General features: G+C 53.5%; 1 long non-coding RNA gene across 1 annotated transcript in view; it reads left to right on the forward strand.

Moving 5' to 3' along the window:
* The first annotated feature begins 4,977 nt into the window (after positions 1 to 4,977).
* Positions 4,978 to 14,472, forward strand: part of LOC132536557 (uncharacterized) — a 10,447-nt gene continuing 952 nt past the window's right edge. Inside the window, exons 1-2 of the long non-coding RNA XR_009548090.1 lie at positions 4,978 to 5,289; positions 11,161 to 11,223. This is a non-coding gene — a long non-coding RNA (uncharacterized LOC132536557). The remainder of the gene's footprint in view (positions 5,290 to 11,160; positions 11,224 to 14,472) is intronic.

Below are 14,472 nucleotides of genomic sequence, written 5' to 3' on the forward strand. Positions count from 1 at the left end.
AGGTAGTGAATGGATGAGTCCAAGCCATGGAAGCACTGCCCTCTTACAAGCTTGGTGACGCTCCTAACTCAGAACACTGCACGGCGCGTTTAAAAATGAATGAATTGTGTGGTATCTTGGGGTTGGGCAGCAGCACACCTGGTTGAGAGCACATGTTACATGCACAGGGACCCAGGTTCAAGCCCCTGGTCCCCACCTGCAGGGACCATGCTTCAGGAGCTGTAAGGCAGGGCTGCAGGTGTCTCTCTTTTTCTCTCCCTCTCTATCTTCTCTTCTCCTTTTAATTTATCCGATTACAATGTCCACTGGGAGCAGTAAATAGTCTGTAGACCCTGAGTAACCCTGGTAGGGCACGTGTGTGCGTGCAGACACATACAAACACTCTCTCACACACACACAATCAGTGAGGCCAAGCTGGTTTATTGAATGGGGAGGGGGGCACCAGAGCATTGGGCCAGCATAGGATGGAACCCAGGGCCTCCCCAGGCTAGCCCTGAGCTCTCCCCCCTGCTCCTCCTCCCCATCGGCTCTTTGTGTCTTTTGGTTTTTTTCCCCTTTTTTTTTTTCTTAAAAATAATAACAAAAGTGACAGCGAATTCAGTTGTCCACCTAGAGTACTGTAGAGTGTCAGAGCTGAAAAGGAGCCCAGAATTGTCAGGGGAGTCCTGGCTTCTGACACTCGGGGGACAGGGAGGCCCCTGCCACGTGCCAGGTGCAGTTGAGGCTCAGGACAAACTTTTGCTGTTACAGAGCCACAGACAGGCCCTGCCTGTCCTCCCCTCCCTGGGAGCCTCGGGCCCTTCTCAGCAAAGGGGTGGCAGGGAGAGCTGGCAGTGGGCCAGGGGAAGCTGGTGGCATTGGGCCCGACTCTGCCCTCCGCCTCATCCTGTGGTTTCTCAACACTCGCCAGGGAGTTTCCCATCTGCCTCCAGCCAGTGGCTTCCAGAGCTCGGGGGCAGGCTGGGCTGCTCAGAGGGTGGCTCAGGGTGGCACAAGCCCTCCTACTGGGCCTCAGCTGCCCCATCTGTAAGAGGGCCGTTCTCGGAGCAGCCTCTGGGTACAGTCTATGAAGAGGGGGTGCATGGGCCAGGCGGTGGTGCACTTGGTCAAGTGCACACATTACAGTCACAAGGACCCAGGTTCAAACCCCGGTCCCCACCTGCAGGGGGAAAACTTCACGAGTGGTGAAGCAGGGCTGCAGGTGTCACTCTGTCTATCCCTCTCTATCTCCCCTCCTCAATCTCTCTATCCAATAATAAGTAAATACATAAGTAACTGTGGGACTATGTGAAAGCGTGGTAGAGCTTAGGGGAGCTCTCCCATCCTTGGATGGAGGTCTGGAAAGACAACCCACTTGTCAGTCTCTCTGGTCATAGAGGCGAGCCAAGAGGGAAAAAGTCTCCCAGACTAAGCTTGCCTTGTTAGCCTCTCAAGCCCACAGAGACCTCACAGTTTCTCCTTGCTAACTGCAGGCCACATGGCTGCCTGCTTTAAGGTTTATTTACTCAAAGTTCACCTCACCTTCTGATCACAAAGGAGAACACACCCTATCACACACTCCTAGCAGTGCCCTTTGATGTCCTTAATTTGCTTATTTTCTCTCTATCTTGCCTTAACTGGTTCAACTCCTATTCTCTCAAACACCTCTGGGTAATTAAATGCCTGGTAATTAAATCAGGAGACTAATTATCTTGACCTTTATGTATCTGCATCAATTCTTGTCATACCAGCCCCCTACCACAGGGGCAAGCTGACCTTTAAGAAACCTGTCATTTCTGATGTATTTGAAAAATGTCCTTTAACTCCCTCTCTATATATCCAAGCCCACCCCCAAATAAGCGGGAGTGTCCCAATTCTCCCCGGTGTCTCTTGTCTCTATTTCGTGTCGTCTCTTGAAAGAGCGAGCGAGAACTGGTCGTTTACCTTCCTTGCTGGAATTCAACTCACCTGAGTGCCAGAACATAACAAGTAAATAAAGAGGGGGTGCCACGTCGTGAGGGCTGGACCCCCCCAGGTCTGTTGCTTGGCAGGGAGCAGGGCAGAGTGGGGGCTCATATGAGACACCCAGAAGAAGGGTGGGGACCCCCTCACCTCTGCCCCCCAGCACCCTGTCCTGTCCTCCCCACACAAACCAGAAGCTTTGTCTTTTCCTCTTTTCTTAGGACAGGTGCCGTTGGGGCTCAGTGTCTGCCTTCTCGGATGCTTTTCCAGCTGAGAGAAAGAGGGTGGTTATGAGAAGAGGGCTGGGTTGTCCAGAGGCTAGGGCACACACCTCACCTGCGAAAGGCCCGGATTCAGAGTGGCACCACATGAGAGCTCTACAGACGATGGAGTCGTGTGGTGGTGTCTCCTCTCTCTCTCTCTATTGCTCTCTCTCTCTCTTTCTCCCCTCTCCCCTATATCTCTCTTGCTCTCTCTCCTTTATCTCTCTCACTCTCTCCCCTCTCTCTTCTCCCTTCTCCCCTCTCCCCTCTCTCCTCCCCATCCCTCTCTAAAGCGACAAGGGAATGCTGGGCCAGTCAAAATAGCTCACTTGGATAGTGCGCTGCTTTGCCACGTGTGCGACCCAGGTTCGAGCCCAGCTTCCACCTTATTTGAAGGGAGCTTTGGGGCCGTGGTCTTTTTCATGCTCTCTCAGTCAAAAAAGAAGAAGGAGAAGAAAAGAAGGAAGAAGGGGAGAGAGACGAAGGAAGGGAGGGAAGCCACCATTTTTGAGAGGTCCTTCCAGTCCATGAAGAAGTGCCCCTCCACCAAGATGGAGGCCAGGTTGGAGCACAGGGTGTGTGTGTGTGTGGGGGGGGCGGGTTTGCAAGGTCCCCCTGGGCAGGGCAGCTCCTCTGTCAGGACAGGGGACTTGGTGACCGTGGGACAGGAGGGGTGGCTGCGGCGGTGCACAGGAGGGACAGACTCCGGCAGGCCACACAGCGCCCTGTCCCCACGGCCCCGAGACCCTGGCCCGGCCCTTGTGTCCCACTGGTGTGAGGGAGGCAAGAGGCAGTTTCCACTTCCTCAGGCCCCCAGCACTTCTCTTCAAGAAACACCACTGCCTCTGCTCCCCGCCCCTTGCTCTTTGCAGCTCCGAGGGCCGGAAGTGCTTATTTGGACTTCCTGCTGCCTCCTCTGCTCTAGTTTAGCCTGGGCGGCCTCAGGCCTCTCCGGGAGCTGGTGGGAAGGGAAACTCCCCAGTGCTTGGGGTTGGGTGTGGGCCAGGGACCCCATCCTGCCCTTCCTCTTCCTCTCTGTTCCAGAGGCTCTTTGTCTCTTGTCCGTCAGTCCTGGTGACTGCACATGGCCCCTCCTGTGGGATCTAGCTTTTGAGAACAGCTCTGAAGGTGTTGAGGGCCAGGGCAGCTGCCTCCTCTGAGCCTGGGCACCCTCTGAGCACCTTGAACTGGCAGGACAGCACCTGGATTTTGGAGGCTGGGGCACACCCAAGAGGGTGCAGGCCAGGACTGGAACAGACAGTGGAAACACATTCTAGCAGGAGTTGTGGCAGCCTCCATGACAATTTTTTTTTTTGCCTCCAGGGTTATTTCTGGGGCTTGGTGCCTGCACTATGAACCCACTGCTCCTGGAGGCCATTTTTCCCATTTTTTGTTGCCCTTGTTGTTGTGCTTGTTGTAGTTGTTATTATTGATATTGATATTGTTGTCATAGCTGCTGTTGTTGGATAGGACAGAGAGAAAAGGAGAGAGGAGGGGAAGACAGAGAAGAGGAGAGAAAGACAGACACCTGCAGACCTGCTTCAGCACTTGTGAAGCGACTGCCCTGCAGGTGGGGAGCCAGGGTCTTGAATTGGGGTCCTTACGCTGGTCCTTGTGCTTTGCATCACGTGCACTTAACCCACCGCACTACCACCCGACTCCCGACAGTTGTTTTCTCTCCTTCCTTCCTTCCTTCCTTCCTCCTCCTCTCTTCCCTTCCTCCCTTCCTTTTTTCCTATGCTTCCCTTTTTTTGACTCCAGCGTTATTGTTGGGGCTCAGTGCCAGCACTACAAACCCACTTCTCCATTGTTTCCATTTGATTGGATAGGACAGAGAGACATTGAGAGAGGAGGGGGAGATAGGGAGAGAGGGAGAGAGAGAGAGAGAGACCTGCAGACCTGCTTCACTATTTGTGAAGCATCCACACTGCAGATGGGGAGACAAGGGCTTGAACCCAGATCTTTGCGTGGGTCTTTAGTACTATGTGTGCTTAACTGGGTGTGCCACTGCATGGCCCCTTTTTTCACTTATTTGTTAATGAGAGAGAGAGAGAGGGAAAGGGAGAGAGAGAAGAGAGAAAAGAGAGAGGGAGAGAGAGAGGACACAAGAGTGTCATCCTTGCACATGCGATGCCAGGCATCAAACTCAGGACCTCACGCCTGAGAGTCTGGTGTGTAATCCACTGCACCCCCCACCCCGGCTATACAATCGCTCTTTCAGATTTTTTTCCGTTAGGTCTGTCTAGTTAGGTGCCCCAAAGTCAGTGGTGTAGATGTGGCAATTGTTTTGCCCCTCCACCCCACCTCCCCCATTTTGCAGGTATGGACATGCAGAGAAGGGGAAAGGAAGTGTCCAGGTGGCCAAGCTCTGCCTGAGGCTGCAGGGCTAGGAACTCAGCCCATCCCCACCCTCCCCAGGCTACACCATCATCTGCCCTGAGGGTCTGCCTTAGGGAGATCCTGTGGTCTACACAGCAGAGGGGGTCAGCTTCAGTTTCAGGGGGCATCTTCTCTCTGCCCTGGAGAGAGGCTGGGGGCCGTGGGCAGATAAGACAAGGCTTCCACTTCCTTGATGCTCTCAGGAGTCTTGGCCATCTAAAGAGATCTCCCTCTGCAGAGACTTCAGCAGGCTGTGTGGACACAGCACCCGGAGTCTGACTGGACACGTGGGACTCACGTGGGAGCCCCTCCCCTTGCTGGGGTTTCGGCCCCCTGGGCTGCCCCAGGCCTGGCTTCCTTGTTTACTTATTTAGAGTCGGCAGCGCGGAGGAAGTGGTAAAGGAAACCCGCTGAGTCGTTTTTCTGAGAAGAGACCATATTTGTGCGCAGAGGAAGTTGTCGCTTTCTGGGGTCTGGGACAGACAGACAGACCTCGGCCTCCGGCAGGGCAGCCGCTGGAAGTGGACGGGCTGAGGAGGACACCTCCCAGCTCTGAATCTTGGGGTGCCCTGTTCATGGGCGAGGTCCCCGGCTCTGCCTGTGAGTCTTGCCTGCAGAAACAGCGGCCATGGCCTTGAGGCACGTCCCCTTTCGCTCCGAGGTCCTGGCTTGGGACCCCGACAGTCTGGCGGAATATTTCAGGAAGGTGAGCCGGGCTAGGGCGTGTGGGGTGGAGGCAGCTGCCTGTAGAGTGAGGGGGGCAGAAGCTGGAAGGAGGGGTCCCTGGAGGACCAGAAGAGACTACAAAGAGAGAGATAGTGGGTCTTCCCACCCCGTGGCAGCCTCATGCCTTGAGCAGTTGCTGTGTCCTCACACTCACCGCTGCGTGTTCCTGCCTTTGATGCTGGGGAGAAGGGACCCCCACAAACACCTTGACCATACCGTTTGCCGGGGCTGAGGGAGGCAAGAGTATGTTCCCCCGGCCCTCCTGAAAAAAAAATTGAAGTTGGTGAGCCAGACCAAAGTTCCCCTCCCCCAGGAAGGAATGCAGGTGGTCCAGTGTGGTTGCAGGGTCCACACTGGGACACTCAGTGTGGGATCTGAGTCCCTTGGTGGTAACAGGGGAAACTGAGGCACAGAAAGAGGCCAGGCCAGATGGGCTGGAGGCTAAGCTCCTGTAAGACAGAGAACAGAGAGCAGAGAGCTGTGGTCCTGCCTGCCAGTTGGGGGGCCCACACACACTTATATGCAGGGGGACCTCAGGTACGCCCTCATTGAAAGGCCCCAGTGCCCAGGATGCAGTTGGGTCCTGAGGGCCCTGCCTAGGAGGAAAGGGAGGGGGGTTCTGCCAGGGGGGCCTTTGGCTCCCCAGCACCTCCCTCCAAGTGGCTGCTCTGGAGTGTGAGAGTACTAAGACCTTAGAGCTCCTCCTCTCCGCTTTCTGGGGAAACTGAGGCCCAGAGCAGGCTCCTAAGGACATAGCGCCCGGCGTGGGGTCTGGGTGGCATTGGGTGTTCACTGTCACTGCACCCACACCTCCCACGTTCCCGCGTCCTACCCGCTGTGGGTGGCAACGTAGAGGGAGGCCTGGCTTCTGCTGTCCTGTTTCTCTTACTTCTCCCTCCAAACGGTCGAGGTCAGCCCGGGGCCGGCCATGTGAGTGCACGGAGCGGTTTCTCCTCGTAGTGAAGAATAAGTGAGGGCGGCCGGGGGAGCTACGTCCAGACGCGGGAGAGCAGAGCACTGGCTCCATCACCAGGGCGGGAGAGCTCCAGAATCAGCAAGAGCCAGGGGTTGGTCCCAGACCAGTGACAGAAGGATCAGGGGTGGCCTTCCCCAAAGAAAGGGGTGTGGGCAGACTGAAGGAGAACTGGAGAGGGGGGCTCAGGGAGGGAGTGGAATGCTGGCTTCCAGAAGACCCTAGGCCCCAGGACAGGTTCAAGGCACAGGGATATTTCTCTCTCCCTCCCAGCATAAAGGGACCAGCGGCCAGCACATGCCCAGTGAGCTGTCCTACCCCAGAGAGACAGGGGGAGGAGCTCAGCCTTCAGAGGCCCTGTGTCAGGTGCCCAGGTGTCTGACGATGCTTGGGGGCAGGGCCCCCTTCCACATACACACACCCACTGCTAGCCAGCTCTGGTTTGACTCCTGGCTTTGTTCCCTACCAGCTGGGTGTCAGTGGCTCAGATATGCCACCTTTCTCTTATATTAATTTATCTCATTTTTTAAATTACCACCACAGTTACTGCTGGAGCTCAGTACTGGCAATTAATTCACCGCTCCTGGTGGCCATTTTTTTCCACATATACATACACATATATCATTTATTTATTATTGGATAGAGACAGAGAGAAATTGATAGGGGAAGGGAGATAAAGAGGGAGTGAGACAGAGAGACAGCTGCAGCCCTGCTTCACCACTCGCAAAGCTTGCCCCCTGCAGGTGGGGACTCCAGCCTGGGTCCTTGTACATTATAACATGTGCTTAGCCAGTTGTGCTTTAAACCAGAACACTGCTTAACTCCGCTTTATGGTGCTTTGGGGGATTGAACTGGGACTTCAGAGCCTCAGGCACAAGAGTCTGTTTGTAGAACCATTATGCTATCTACCATCACCATTTTAAATTTTTTATCTTTCTTCAATTGTTGTTTTTTTTTTGACAGAAAACAGAGAAACTGAACAGGAATGAGGAGAAAGAGAGGGGGAGAGAGAGAGAGAGAGAGAGAGAGGCACCAGCAATACTTGCTTCTCCTCTCTTGAATCTTCCCCCCCAGCAGATGGGGACTGGGGCCTTAACGAGGTGTGCAGCCTCCTGGCTGCCTCTCTCTGTGCCCCAGCATCCTCCCCCGTGGACTAGAGGGTCTAGTGGAAGCAGACTTCATGGAGCTGTTGGGAGAAGGGAGGGGAGGGTGACGACGTGGGCCTAGGAGGTGGGTCTTCTTTTCAGGCTCCATTTCTGGGCCATGCCACCCAATGGCCTTCAGGTCTTGCCACCTCAAACAGGTATGGTTTGGCCAAGTCTGATCTGAGCCCCCCAAGCCCTGTGGTTATTATACGTTGTGCTTCAGTCCCCTGATTCCTTTGACTTGGAGGCTGGCATTGGCTCAGAGCCCTGGGTTCTTTTTTTTTTTTTTTTAAATTTATTTATTCATGAGAAAGATAGGCAGAGAGAGAAAGAACCAGACTTCACTCTGGTACATGGGCTGCCAGGGGTTGAACTTGGGACCTCATGGTTGAGAATCCAATGCTTTATCCACTGCACCACTGCCCAGATCAAGAGCCCTGGATTCTAATCCCAGCTGTGCCTGCAGATGACTGTGTGATTTGCATCAGCCCCTGCCTTCTCTGGGCCTCAGCTGTCCCATCTCCAGCTCCAGGCAGCTGCTCCAGACCAATGCCACCCAAGGCTGGTACTCAGGAGAAACTTCTAGAAGCCCGTTAAGAGCTCGGGGGCTGTTTTGACAGTGTGATGTCACTGGAATTTGGGCGGTAGGTCTGGTGATTCTTGAGCACACAGAGAGGTGTGAAACTGCACAATGTCACCGTGTTGCTGTGGCTGAGGAGGTGGTTCAGCAGAGAGAAAGCATACCGTGCACACCGAGGGAGGTCCCAGGTTCAACTCCCCGATAGCACATCTGACCCAGAGTGATCATGGGATACCTTATAAAGCAGATCGTCATGATTTTCTTCCAGGGTCAAGAAACAGTCAAGCAGTAAAGCTGAAAATTAAAAAAGAAAACAAAAGTTTAGCCCTCAGGCATCACTGTTACTGGGTTAGAATGAAACCACTGGGCAGGCCTGATCTGTCTGTCCAGAATCAGTGCCCTGAGCTCTCTGAGGTGTAAGCAAGTCACCCGGTGGGGGTGGCAGTGCCTAACTGGAGGCAGGAGTGCCCCAGGACCCTTACACCACTCAACACACACAGGTCACGGATGGCTCCCTCACCCCCAGACGTTACCTGCTTCCATGTTGCTCCCAGGTTGGCGTTTGCACAGCTTTCTCTAGCTCCTCCTACCCTTTCATGCCAGCAGGTCACGATCATTGCAGCCACTCTGTAGATGTCTGAGCATAAGACACGACCGGGGGGACGGGGCTTCTGGTGCCCCTGGCTGAGCACAGGTTATACCGTGCACAGGGGCCCAGGGTTAAGCCTCCACCCCCCCCCACCTGCATGGGGGAATCTTCACGAATGGTGAAGCAGAGCTGCAGGTGTGGTTTCCCTGACTCATCCCCTCTCTATTTCTCTCTGTCCTGTTAAATAAAAGAAATGGGGGTGTGTGTGGAAATGGGGGAGTAGTGATTCTAGCACAGGCCTGAGCCCTAGTAAATAAAATGAAAAGAAAAGACATGACAATAGTTTTAACTTTGTCCCCAAACCAAGAAGGGTGGAGCCACAGATGTGATGAGGACTTCAGAGTCACAGCAACAGACATTCTACCTTAACTGTTCCAGCCCCAAACCTCACACTGGGGGAGCTTTACAGAAATACTTACGCTATTAAAGGCAAAGTGACCAGTTGCTGATAAGACCGGTTCTTCTTTTTTTTTAATATTTGTGTATTTATTTATTCCCTTTTGTTGCCCTTGTTGTAGCTATTATTGTTGTTGTTGTTGATGTTGTTGTTGTTGGATAGGACAGAGAGAAATGGAGAGAGGTGGGGAAAACAGAGAGGGGGAGAGAGAAAGACAGACACCTGCAGACCTGCTTCACCACCTGTGAAGCTATTCCCCTGCAGGTTGGGAGCTGGGGGCTTGAACCGGGATCCTTATGCTGGTCCTTGCGCTTCGCACCACACGTGCTTAACCCGCCGCGCTACTGCCCGACTCCCGAGTCCGGCTGTTCTTTTGGTAGCAACCAAGGCCCTCAATGCTCCTTTCTCTGACTCTATTCTTTATACATTTACGTATGTATTACCTTTTATTAGTGATTTAATAATATTTAATGAGATTGTAAGATAACAAGGATAGAACTCCACACAGTCCCCACCATCAGAGTTCTGTGTCCCATCCCTTCCATGAGATGTTTCCCTATTCTTTATCCCTTTGGGAATATGAACCAAAGGATATTTGTCTCTGGGGTTATGAGTGGGGCTCAGTGCCAGCACTATGAATCCACTGCACCTGGTGACCTTCTTTCTTGGAAAGGACAAAGATAAGTTGAGAGAGGAGGGGGAGGCAGAGAGGGAGAGATAGACACCTACAGACCTGCTTCACCATTTGTGAAACATCCCCATGCAGGTGAGGAGCCGGGGACTTAACTCCCTGATCCTTACGCGGGTCCTTGTGCTTCATATTCTGTGTGCTTAAACAGATGCACACTGTCTAGCCTCCGGACCAAGATTCTTTATGAGGGAGCAGAAGGTGGGAGGTCTGGCTTCTGTAATTGCTTCTCTGCTGGACATGGATGTTGGCAGGTGAATCCATCCCCCCAGCTTGTTCCTTTCTTTCCCTAGTGGGGCAGGGCTCTGGGGAGGGGAGATTCTGGGAACTTTGGTGAGATCATCTGCCCAGGGAAGTCAGGATGGCATCACCGTTGCGTCTGCAACTCGGTGGCTAAAAGGCAATAAAATCTAAAACAGTGTTCTGTTGATCTTCCAGAGGGGGCAGAATGACAGGTAGCACAGTGCTTTTGATGGTACAGTTTGATCTGGAGGTGACGCTAACCTTGACTTTGTTCACTTTACGTAAGTGAGACCTTCTCACAGAGCCATGGCCTATCCTGCAAGAGGCATGACCATCTCACTAGAGCCCAGCTGGCCCCTGTCACCTACTGGCCATCCTGTCTCATGCGGGCTGTTTGCTTCGCTGCACCTGTGTCTCTGTCTGCAAACTGTGCGGACTGGAGGGCTGAGCACGTGCTTAGCCACTTGGAACGGCGGCTGCCACCTAGCAAGTCCTCCGAAGCTATTAGCGGTCTCCGTGGTCATTACTGGAACGGCAGCTTGTAAACAGCCTCAGTGCCTGGCTGTAGGAGAATCATGAAATCATTACATGAATGCATGTAGATTAATGTAGGGGAATCGTTTTACATGGATGCATTTAAAACAAGCGCTCATGTGATCACCCAGCCACTTCTAATAAGGAAAGTCAGTATAACAAGCTTGAATCTGGATTTCATAACATGAAGGTGTGTGTGTGTGTGTGTGTGTGTGTGTGTGTGTGTGTGTGTGTGTGTGTTTAGAAAGAAAGTTCTGGAAAAACCTCACTGCAGTGCCCACTGAGGTTGCTTTGGTGTTTATGGTGGCTGGGCAGTGGAGACCCTTGTTCCTCTCTCAGTGATGGTTTCTGGTTGACCTCTTGCAACTCTGGGGACACCCTGTTTCTCTGGCGCTCACCTCAAAGCCTGAGGTCCCAGCAAGTGTTCCGTTTTCAGAGTCTTAAGAGGCTAATGAGAGGGCGGCCAAGGAACGGACAGACTGTCAGCTAGATCAAGAGTTGGGGGGGAGTGTCTGGCTAGCCACCAGGAGCACAGGTGCTGACCTCTGGTGCCAGACTGCCATTGCCAGGGAGGAGGAGGGGGGGAGAGTGGGAGGGGAGGGGAGCCTGCCTGCCACTCACAGCACTGTCCCCTGTCCGCAGCTGAACTACAAGGACTGTGAGAAGGCCGTGAAGAAGCACCACATTGACGGACCCCGGTTCTTGGTAAGTGTCGCCCCATCCCACCCACGTGGACCAAGCTCCCTCTTCTGTGCAGGGGCCACTGGCAGCAGGGCCAGCTGGTCGACCCTCCAGGAGGGATGCCCAGGGATGGCGTTTTCATGTCCCCCACAGCCATGACTCTCTTTCAGGGCTTCTTAAAACCCCTTCTCTCACCCCCTCTCAGAAGCCTTCTAGGCCCTTCCACTGACTCCAAGATTCATTCTAAAAGTGAAAGTGTGTGTACGGGTGGCGGGGGCAGTGGTGTACTCAGTTACATGCACACAGTACTCAGCACAAGAATTCATGCAAGAAACCAGCTTCGAGTCCCCTTCCCTCCACCTCCGGGGTGGGGGGAGCTTCACAAGTGGTGAAACAGGTGGATTCATTTGTGGTGCCAGTATGGAGCCCTGGAGATAACCCTGGAGGCAGAAACTAAACTAAACTAAATAAAATTGAAAGTACAGCAGGCAATCACAGATCCTTCAATGCGCAGACCTTGAAGATGGGCTCAGATCCGGCCTTTGAGAAGCCCTAGTGGAAACTGAAGACATAGGGGACAGCAGAGGAGACCCCACCCTAACTCTGTGCGTCTCCCTTCTGGGCACCCTTCTCCCTGAGTGGAGCAGGGCTGCAATCGCCCAGTCCTTTCATGTGTGCCCTCCCTTTCTGTCTCCCTGGTCACATCTTAGTTGGTTCTGTTCCAGCAGAGCCCACAGGTGGCTAGGCTGTCTGCTCGCCCCCTGACGCAGATTGCCAGAGCCCACCTCTCCTTCCCGCAGCCCCGGTCATCGCTCCTTAGGAAAGAAGTGGGAGGGGAGGGGAGTGGGCAGTGGCACACACACCGGTTTTTATGAGCACATATCTCCACGCACAGGAACCTGGGTTCAAGCCCCTGCCCCCACCTGCAGGGGGAAAGCTTCACAAGTGAAAAGCAGCATTACCGGTCTCTCTCTCTCTCTCTCTCTCTCCATCTTCCCCTCCCCTCTCCATTTCTCTCTGCCCTATTACATTAAACAAAGTTAAATAACAAACAAAAATAAACAAGTTTATTTTTTAAAAAAGTAAAGAAATAAGAGCCAGGCTGCTGAGGCCTTGTGGGATCCTCAGTTTGCAGACCTGTCTGCCAGCAGTGATGGGACTGGGCCCTCAGGGTCACCTAGGGCCAGAGAGGTCACGTGCGCTCACTTCCCGCTCAGCACAGCAGCCCGAGTCCCACGTGGTCTCCCTGGCACTGCCTCCAGTGTGAATCCCCCAGTGAGGGTGAGCTCACTGTCACCGGCAGTGGCCACTCCTTGGTGGGGAGTCCCCGAGCCCCTGTCTGAGACCACAGCTGTGCCTCTGTTGGTCTGAGTTTGGCTTCCACTGGCCAAGAAAGAGGACGGGCCAGTGCAGGCTCCCATGAGTCACCCGTTCACCCAAGCCTTCCCTTCAAAAGCAATCTCCTGTTCTCTGCACTGTGGCACACCCAGTTAGGCGCAGAGATCCACATGAGGAGCCAGGTTCGAGCCCCTGGCTCCTCACCTGCAGAGGGGTACGAAGCAGGTCTGCAGGTGTCTGTCTGTCTGTCTCCCGCTCGATCTCCCCGTCCTCTCTCAATTCGTCTCTGTCCTATCCAATAAAGTGGAAAAAATGGCCACGAGGAGCAGTGGATTCATTGTGCCGGCTCAGGCACCGGAGCCCCTGGAAGCGAAACAAACAAACAGTGATTTCCTGTGCTCTGTTTGCACACTGGGCTCACACTCGAGCTAGAGGGGTGATAAAACGAGACGGCTGTCTTGGCTCAGCTTGTCAGTATAACAGAAAGGTGTCTTCTAGAAGGTAGCAACCACACCATTTTCAGATGAGAGAACAGGCTCTGGCTGCAGAGGGACTGGCGCTCAGTAGCTGGGCTCACGAGTGTGTTTCCTCCAGTCCAGCAGGGAGGCCCGAGTGTTTGGACACTCTTTCCTCCACGCTGAGCTCTGGGCGGGTGGAGGGCAGCTTGGAAGGTGCCATTCAACCACCTAAGGCAGGCACCGCCCTCCCCTGCCAGCTGGGCACGTAGTATATGGGTGACAGCTATGGCTTCCCTGTGAGCTCCAGGCCTGTGACCTTCCCTGGCAGAAAGGGCCTGCAGATGCACCCCTTCTGCCCCATGTCGGGCCCCATCAGCCTCTCAGAACACTTCTGAGAGCAGGAAATGGGGAGGGGGCTCCCCCCTACCCAGGGTGGGGCTGCACAGAGCAGGACAGGCCCAGCAAGGTGGGGGGTTACAGGACAGTTGGGCTGAACCCCAGCACAGCTGGTGCTCTGGGTTCAAGTAGACACTGATGTCTGGCTGGAAATAAAAGGCCTTCCTTCCTTCCTTCCTTCCTTCCTTCCTTCCTTCCTTCCTTCCTTCCTTCCTTCTTCCCTTCCTCAGTGGAGGAGCTAGGAGCTGGTTTGATCCCTGTTGAGTCTGTTTTGCTGCCATTTCTGCTGACCTAAGGTGGACTTAGCCTGTTGTCGGAAGCCTTCTGGAAGGAGAAGCCCCATATTGCAAAACATAATATGAAGTGCAAGGACCCGCACAAGGGTCTGGGTTCGAGTCTCTGGCTCCCCACCTGCAAGGAGGACACTTCATAAGCAGTGAAGCAGCCTCGCAGGTGTCTTTCTTTCTCTCCCTATTTCTCTCCCCTCTCAATTTTTCAGTCCTATCCAATAAAAATGGGGGGAAAATGGCTTCCAGGAGCAGTGCATTCATAGTGCTGGCACCAAGCTCCAATGAGAACCCTGGAGGAAAAAGAGAGAGAAAGAGAGAGAGAAAGAGAGAGAGAGAGAGAGATGGAGAGAATGAGAATGTGCTCAGGACCAGCATCGGTTAAAAAGCTGTTAGAGGGAGTCTGGCGGTAGCGCAGTGGGTTAAGCGCAGGTGGTATAAAGTGCAAGGACCAGCGTAAGGATCCAGGTTTGAGTCGCTTCACAGGCGGGGAAGCAGGTCTGCAGGTGTCTATCTTTCTCTCCCCCTCTCTGTCTTCCCCTCCTCTCTCCATTTCTCTCTGTCCTATCCAACAACATCATCAGTAACAACAACAACAATAATTACAACAATAAAACAACAAGGGCAACAAAAGGGAATAAATTAATTAATAAATATTTTTAAAAATGTTTAAAAAGCTATTAGAAAGGTCCAACACCCCAGGTTCAGTCTCTTGCACCACCATGAATCAGAGCTGAGCAGCGCTCTGATGAAAGAAAGAAAGAAAGAAAGAAAGAAAGAAAGAAAGAAAGAAA

This window comes from Erinaceus europaeus, unplaced genomic scaffold (genome assembly GCF_950295315.1).
Source record: "Erinaceus europaeus unplaced genomic scaffold, mEriEur2.1 scaffold_519, whole genome shotgun sequence".
Classification (NCBI taxonomy): domain Eukaryota; kingdom Metazoa; phylum Chordata; class Mammalia; order Eulipotyphla; family Erinaceidae; genus Erinaceus; species Erinaceus europaeus.